Genomic DNA, 8,304 nt, shown 5'->3' on the forward strand with positions numbered 1-8,304 from the left:
TTCTGTTCACGTCGTCCTGTCATTAACGTCATCATCTGTGTGCAATGAAAAATCACCTTCTTTCTATTGTTGTCAGTTATTGTTGCTGACCGTGTCTTTCTGTGTGTCCCAGGTGCGAGCGTTGCGACCGCAGCTTCACACAGGCCACGCAGCTGAGTCGCCATCAGCGACTTCCCAACGAGTGCAAACCGGTCAATGAAAGCAGCGAGTCCATCGAGGTGGATTAACGTCGAGCAGCGGAGACGCATCCACATTACGACAGATTAGTCTGAGGGTTCAGCGACGCGACGGTCCACGTTTTTGCAGCTCAGGCTACAGCCACACTACAGTCGCACTACAGTTATACTACAGTCGCACTACAGTTATACTACAGTCGCACTACAGTTATACTACAGTCGCACTACAGTTATACTACAGTTATACTACAGTTATACTACAGTCGCACTACAGTCACGCTGCAGTCGCATTACAGTCACGCTACAGCCCCACTATAGTCACACTACAGCCACACTGCAGTTGTACTACAGTTATACTACAGTCGCACTACAGTTATACTACAGTCGCATTACAGTCACGCTACAGCCCCACTATAGTCGCACTACAGCCACACTGCAGTTGTACTACAGTTATACTACAGTCGCACTACAGTTATACTACAGTCGCATTACAGTCACGCTACAGCCCCACTATAGTCGCACTACAGCCACACTGCAGTTGCACTACAGTTGCACTACAGCCCCACTGCAGTTGCACTACAGTCGCACTGCAGTTGCACTACAGTCGCACTACAGTCGCACTACAGTCACGCCCCAGTTGTACTACAGCCACACTACAGTCGCACTACAGTTATACTACAGTCGCACTACAGTTATACTACAGTTATACTACAGTCGCACTACAGTCACGCTGCAGTCGCATTACAGTCACGCTACAGCCCCACTATAGTCGCACTACAGCCACACTGCAGTTGCACTACAGTTGCACTACAGCCCCACTGCAGTTGCACTACAGTCGCACTGCAGTTGCACTACAGTCGCACTACAGTCGCACTACAGTCACGCCCCAGTTGTACTACAGCCACACTACAGTCGCACTACAGTTATACTACAGTCGCACTACAGTTATACTACAGTTATACTACAGTCGCACTACAGTCACGCTGCAGTCGCATTACAGTCACGCTACAGCCCCACTATAGTCGCACTACAGCCACACTGCAGTTGTACTACAGTTATACTACAGTCGCACTACAGTTATACTACAGTCGCATTACAGTCACGCTACAGCCCCACTATAGTCGCACTACAGCCACACTGCAGTTGCACTACAGTTGCACTACAGCCCCACTGCAGTTGCACTACAGTCGCACTACAGTCGCACTACAGTCACGCCCCAGTTGTACTACAGTCGCACTACAGTCGCACTACAGTCACGCCCCAGTTGTACTACAGTCGCACTACAGTCGCACTACAGTCACGCCCCAGTTGTACTACAGTCGCACTACAGTCGCACTACAGTCACGCCCCAGTTGTACTACAGTCGCACTACAGTTCCACTACAGTCACAGTACAGTTGCACTACAGCTGCACAACAGTCACATTACAGCCAGTTCTGACTTGACAACATACAGAAGGAATGTAGCAGAGAGGTTTTTTATGGTCCAGTAACCATCGTCACAACCGGTCTGGACCAGTTAGTCATAATATCATATTGTACTGGGAGTCTAAAAGTTCCAAGACAATTTTAAGAACTTTATATTTAAAAAAAAAAATCTATAATGTATTCAATCATTTCAACTCTTCTTCAGTGTTGTTTCCATCAAAAATTAGATTTTAAATAGAATTCCATTCCTTTAAATTATTATCAATTAATTAAATTAATTTTAAAAAAATTTCAATTTTGGAAAAATAAACATATTTTTTCAAAAATGAAGTGAATAATTTAAAAGAAAGTTAGAAAAGTTTGTCATTTCTACATAAACACACAACTGAATTTCTCCAACAGATTTAACCAGATTTTTTTTTTTCAAAAATTTAATATTTTACAAATGTTACATTTTGAAAAAAAATCTGATTAAATTATATTTCAAACCGCGGGTTGTGTGGCTGTAGCCTGGCCTCGTCTCAGCGTGGACGAAAACACACAGTGAACCTGTCAACAGTTCCAGTGCCCTGGGCCTTGAGCGTGAGCCGGAACGTTCTCCGATGACACCGGTGTTCTCAGAAAAACCTGTTTTAATCTGGATGTTTACTGACTGTTTCCTTCATCTTCCCGACTGAAGAGCTGACAGAGGACTGGAGTCAAGACTGGAGACGTCCAAACCCAAACCAAAGATCCTTTCTTCTCCAGCAGGAGAAGGAACTCCACGATCACATTTTTTTTATATTTATTGGAGACTTTTTGGAATTCCGTCGATTTATTCCTTCCAAAGAAAACATTTTGTTGAAACCGGGACAAAAACAATGAAATGCCAAAAAAAATCCGTCAGACTCTGGTCTGTCTGTAGCTTTACTTCCCGGTTTCTTCTTGTTATTATTATTATTTTTTTTTATTTTTTATTTTTCTCAGCAGCAGTGATGCCAAAGGAGGCTGCCACCAAAGTGAACAGACTGAGAATGCACAACGACAACACTCACCACACAAAGAACATAGGAGCACATGAGGAGAAAAAGTATGTACTGTAAAAAAAACAACAAAACAAAAGACAAACCCAAAAACATTATACCAAAAAAGAACCTTGAAAAGAAACGTAAATTCTATTTATCTTCTTACTCATATCGGACGTTCAGCACTTTTGGTTTTTAAAAATGTCGGTTATTTAATTTTCCAGCTTTGATGTGTAAGCGACAGACACGTAACGGTAGGACGATGGGACGTGGAGTCATTTCTTATAGAAACAAAAACCGAGTCACTCGGTCCAACCACAGACGTCCAACCATAGACGTCCAACCACAGACGTCCAACCACAGACGTCGACCACAGAAATGTGGGAATAAAACAGATAAAAATGAAGAGATTTTTTTATATGAAAAAAACTGTTGACTGTAAACAAAGATGGCTGACGTGTGTATATATATATATATATACACATATATATACAGTGTATACATATGTATGTATGCATATGTATATATAAATATATATCTATATATAAATATATATGTATACAATACATATATATGTTAATATTTATTAACATATATTTATATTTATACGTATACATGCGTATAAATTTATTTTCACGTGTGCAAGGCTCAGCAGATTTGCTGTTAACACAAGGGTCATGGTTCCGTGTTGCGGTTAGCATATCTGCCGGCGAGCGCATGTAGTCCTAGGTTTGATTCCTAGAGGAACCAAATACTTATAATTATGTATGTGTATATATATATATGTGTGTATATACATATATGTGAATATATATGTATATACTGTATATACATATACATGTATATGTATATATTATATACCTATATGTATGTATATTGTTCAAGCCAGAATGTGAACCGTCTTTATTTACAGTCCAGTTTGATATTTGATAGTTTCTCTGATTATTTTTTTGTTGTTGCCATTGAACTTTTTTTTCCATGGATTTGTTGGATGTGTAAATAGCTGTGTGCAATAAACATCAAGAAGGGAAAGGAGTTCAGTTTCACCAAAGGATTTTGTGCCTGAAAATTTGAAAAAAAAAAGCTTTAAAAACCACAACAACAACAACAACAACAACAACGTGTCATTTCTCCTCCCAACGATCAACACCGACGTAACTGAGACATCTGTACGGAGAGGAGCAGAGGTCACGACCTTGTCTGTCTCGTGTCTGTGTGACTGACGTTGTACCCTGTCACCGTGGCGACCAAAACCTCCACGTGTTTCGTCCAAAGATTCTCGGCTCTGCTTTGCTGCCATGTAAAATATCAGAGTTTGGCAGGAAGTAAAGTTGGTCGGAAAGTTCTGAGACACATTTCTGATCAGGTTAAATTAAATTTAAAAATAAAAACCTGCTCGGATTTGACAAAGCTGTAGATTAGCGGTTAGCACGCCTGCCTCAGAAGCAGAGCAGAGAAGTCCTGGGTTCGATTCCCAGAGGAACAACGTACTTGTTGCATCAGATCTTAACACAAGACTTTCCCAAGTGTGGAATCAATAAAGTTTAAATTATTATTATTATTATAACTACAAAACACATCTGATCCAGAGACAGTGAGATCTGTCTCAGAACCTGTACATAACCTGTAATGTCCATCTTTCCATCACTTTTGGAAACAGTTGTCTGTCTGAGTACATTTTGACTCACAATTCTAAAAATCAAAAACAGGAAATAGAAGATCCGGATTAGAAGTCATATTTAAATGTACGGCTGACGGAGGGAGTGGCAACAACAAAAGCTGAAACCAAATTTAAATATCTGCGGTCGTAATAAATGTATAAACGTGGAACTACATTCACATCGCAGCAGTCACTTCTTAATATAGTTTCCTGTGAATGGACGAACACAGCCTGGGATCATGTGACACGTTTGCATTTCATGACATGTTCCTTAAACGGTGATATTGTCTGATTAAATTATTGCTTTGTTTTTTGTTTTACCTTTTTTTTTTCCTGATTCTGATTAAATAAATCAAACAGACAGGTTTATGATGTTGAAAATCCAGCAACTTTTTTTTTATGTCAAAAATGCAAAGTGAATCAGTGCTGTATATAAAGGTACAAATGATGAGTTTTTTTGTTTTTTTGTATAAAGGAACCAAGAAAGACTGAGGTGGAATAACTTTATACTAATGTGAAAATGGAAACAGGAAGTCACTGTTTGAACACGGTTGACAAATATTACGCAGTCGTTTGGTGAAGAAGAATCAGCTGCCGGTAACGAAGGTGTACGTTCGATTTATTAATGGAGTTTTCAGCTTCTCTCCGTCTCCTCTCTGGACTCTGTTTCTCCTTTTTTTGTCTTCCGAATTTGTTGATATATTTTGACGGTCATGGTGTGACGTCACGGGCCAGTAAAATGGCGGCTCATTCGCTGTCAGATTAGCAGAGGTGGAAAGTAAAGAACTTTGCGAATTTGTGAGTTATTTGTCATTTATAATTAGTTTATGGGACTTTTACCTAAGTATATTTTGACTCAAGTATTTTACTTCGCTACATTTAAAAAAAGAACCCGTTAATGAGTAAAAAATTAAATGCGGAGAAAAACAAGATAACGATGCGAACGATTAGTTCACAGAGAGTGATTCGTTCACGGCGAAAGATTAGTTCACAGAAAGTGATTCGTTCACGGCGAAAGATTCGTTCACAGCGAAAGTTTCGTTCACGGCGAAAGATTAGTTCGCAAAGAGTGATTCGTGAGTTCATAATGAACAAATCTTTCATATTTTTCTGAGAATTGTGGCGAGTTAGGTACTTTATATGTGACGGTCCTGGTGTGACGTCACGGGTCAGTAAATGGCGGCTCGTTCGCTGTTAGATTAGCAGAGGTGGAAAGTAAAGATCTTTGCGAATTTGTGAGTTATTTGTAATTAATAATTAGTTTATGGGACTTTTAATTTTACCTAAGTACCTTTTGACTCAAGTATTTTACTTCGCTACATTTTAAAAAATGCGGAGAAAAACAAGTTGACAGACTCTATCCCGTCGTTGGATGATGGCTGCTGGTGCCGAAGAGGAAACGGAGGTTGAGGATTATCGAGCACAAAGCCCCGGTGGAGCGGAGGACACGAGGAGATAAAGAAATCCTTGGCCGTATCTCAGGCAGCGAACGAGTCAATAACGTTATCATGCGCAGTATAACGTGTCTGCCCCCGGCGGACGAAGCTGTCCTTCTGGAACCTTCCACATGAAGCCCGCGAAATTTTGTGTCGGTAAGTAGAGTGTCTGTGCTTTCACTTGTGTTTCCCAAATGTTATTGTTTACTTTTTTGGTTAAAACCGTCGTCCGTTAAATAGAAAAGGTGCTTCATAATAGCGACTATTTCCGCTTAGCTTAGCATCCGCCCCGTTAGCTTACGTTTCAGTGACGTAGAGCGGCCCCGCAGCACAGTCAGACTATGGACCGTTGTACGGTCCCTCAAAATCACAGCTAGGTTTCGCATTTTTACTTAATTCGCACGAGATGTGACGTTAAAATGATAAAAAGGGATATCATGAAGGTGTTAAATATGGAGGGCGGCACTTCAGGTTGTCGCAAAACTTCCGCTATACCGCGAAAAAATAAACTAAAAGACATTATAAAATAATTAAACATGCGAAATGTTTGAAATTGAGATAAGCACATTTGCGAACGATCGCCGATAGCTTTGTTTACCTAGACGAGATCGTACACGGCATATTATTGGCTAATACAATGCGTACTCGGTGTGTTATTGGCTAATTGAGCATGCTCCTCTGCTCCTCGCGCTGATTGGCTCATGGATCGTAGCCTCTCTCAGCATCTGCCCTTGTCTGTCGTAATACAGTATAGGGAGGGTTGATAACGGGGGAGTAAATATATACGTAAATAATAATAGCTATCTCTACCTCTAATTTGCGTTTTTTCAGATTTCGCACTGGGTCTTGGAACGCAATAAAAGTATCTTAGTAACTTTTATCTAAGGTAATTTCTTTACTTCTCGAGTGGATTTTGTTACTTGGATACTGTTACTTTTACATGAGAAAAAATTAAGGAAATTAAGGATACTTTTACTTAATTACATTTCTTTAGTACTTTTTCGACCTCTGCAGATTAGTTAGGGTAGGTTTTGGTTATGGTCGCTTAATTTTAGGATTAGGATTAGGGTTAGGATTAGGCCTATAAAACTGTAATTTCTTCATTTCCAGGTAGCTGACACTGATCAGTTTAACAGCTGCTTCTACTTAGTGCTAATCATAACACACACACACACACACACACACACACAGCCTTGACCTCCCCTGTCGTCAGACTGAAAACACAGACTGGACATTCCACTTGGTCTGATTTCAGAGATTATTCCTGCAAGGTTTCGTCAAATTCACTAAAACAAACACGGTCGGAGTTTTCTAACATCCATCAGATGATTTTTTTTTCCCCACTGTGGCAACCAGAGTTTGAAACCCGACGCCAGACAAGTGATTGCCCAATCAGACGTCAGTTTACCCTCCTCCCATTGTAGTTGTATTTCTGTTTATGAGTTTAAATAAGATGACGTGTCATAGAAAATGACAGGTGATAAGAATAAACATACTGTAGAGATATTAGATATTAGTCTGAGAGATTTTCCCACTTTTCAGTTCAAATGTGTTTGAAATTAAATTTTTTAAAAAACATCTTTGTGTCTAATTGGTTTTGAGAGATTGACCTTTCACCTACTTAATATCACTGACCGCTGCCAAATATGGAAATTCCACCAAAAAACAAAACATTCCTTCCAGTCACTCTATTATGGACCTGGAGAAATGGTTTACATCCTGATCTTCACACTGTCTTTTACATTTGACAAATCAAAAATATCTGCATGTAAAAATGATGATGCATGTACAAATACACACGTGGACAAAATTGTTGGTACCCCTCAGTTAAAGAAGGGAAAACCCACAATTCTCACTGAAATCACTTGAAACTTACAAAAGTAACAATAAATAAAAATTTATTGAAAATTAAATAATCAAAATTAGCCATTACTTTTGAATTGTTGATTAACATAATTATTTAAAAAAAACAAACTAATGAAACAGGCCTGGACAAAAATGATGGTACCTCTATAAAAGATTGAAAACTATTTGACCAGAGTGACATGATTAACTCAGGTGTGTCCTTCAATTGACATCACAGGTGTTTCCAAACTCATAATCAGTCAGTCTGCCTATTTAAAGGTAGACAAGTAGTCACTCTGCTGTTTGGTGAAAAGGTGTGTACCACACTGAACATGGACAACAGAAAGCGAAGGAGAGAATTGTCCCAGGACATACGAAAAAAAATTATAGACAAACATCTTAAAGGTAAAGGCTATAAGACCATCTCTAAACAGCTTGAAGTTCCTGTGACAACAGTGCCTCATATTATTCAGAAGTTCAAGACCCAGGGGACAGTAGCCAACCTCCCTGGACGTGGCCGCAAGAGGAAAATTGATGACAAATTGAAGAGACGGATCGTTCGAATTGTATCCAAAGAGCCCAGAACAACCTCCAAAGAAATTAAAGGTGAACTCCAAGGCCAAGGTACATCAGTGTCAGATCGCACCATTCGTCGTTGTTTGAGCCAAAGTGGACTTCATGGGAGACGACCAAGGAGGACACCACTGCTGAAAAAAAATCATAAAAAAGCGAGACGGGAATTTGCAAAAATGCATGT

Source organism: Cynoglossus semilaevis, unplaced genomic scaffold (assembly GCF_000523025.1).
Source record: "Cynoglossus semilaevis isolate Cse_v1.0 unplaced genomic scaffold, Cse_v1.0 scaffold2055, whole genome shotgun sequence".
Classification (NCBI taxonomy): Eukaryota; Metazoa; Chordata; class Actinopteri; order Pleuronectiformes; family Cynoglossidae; genus Cynoglossus; species Cynoglossus semilaevis.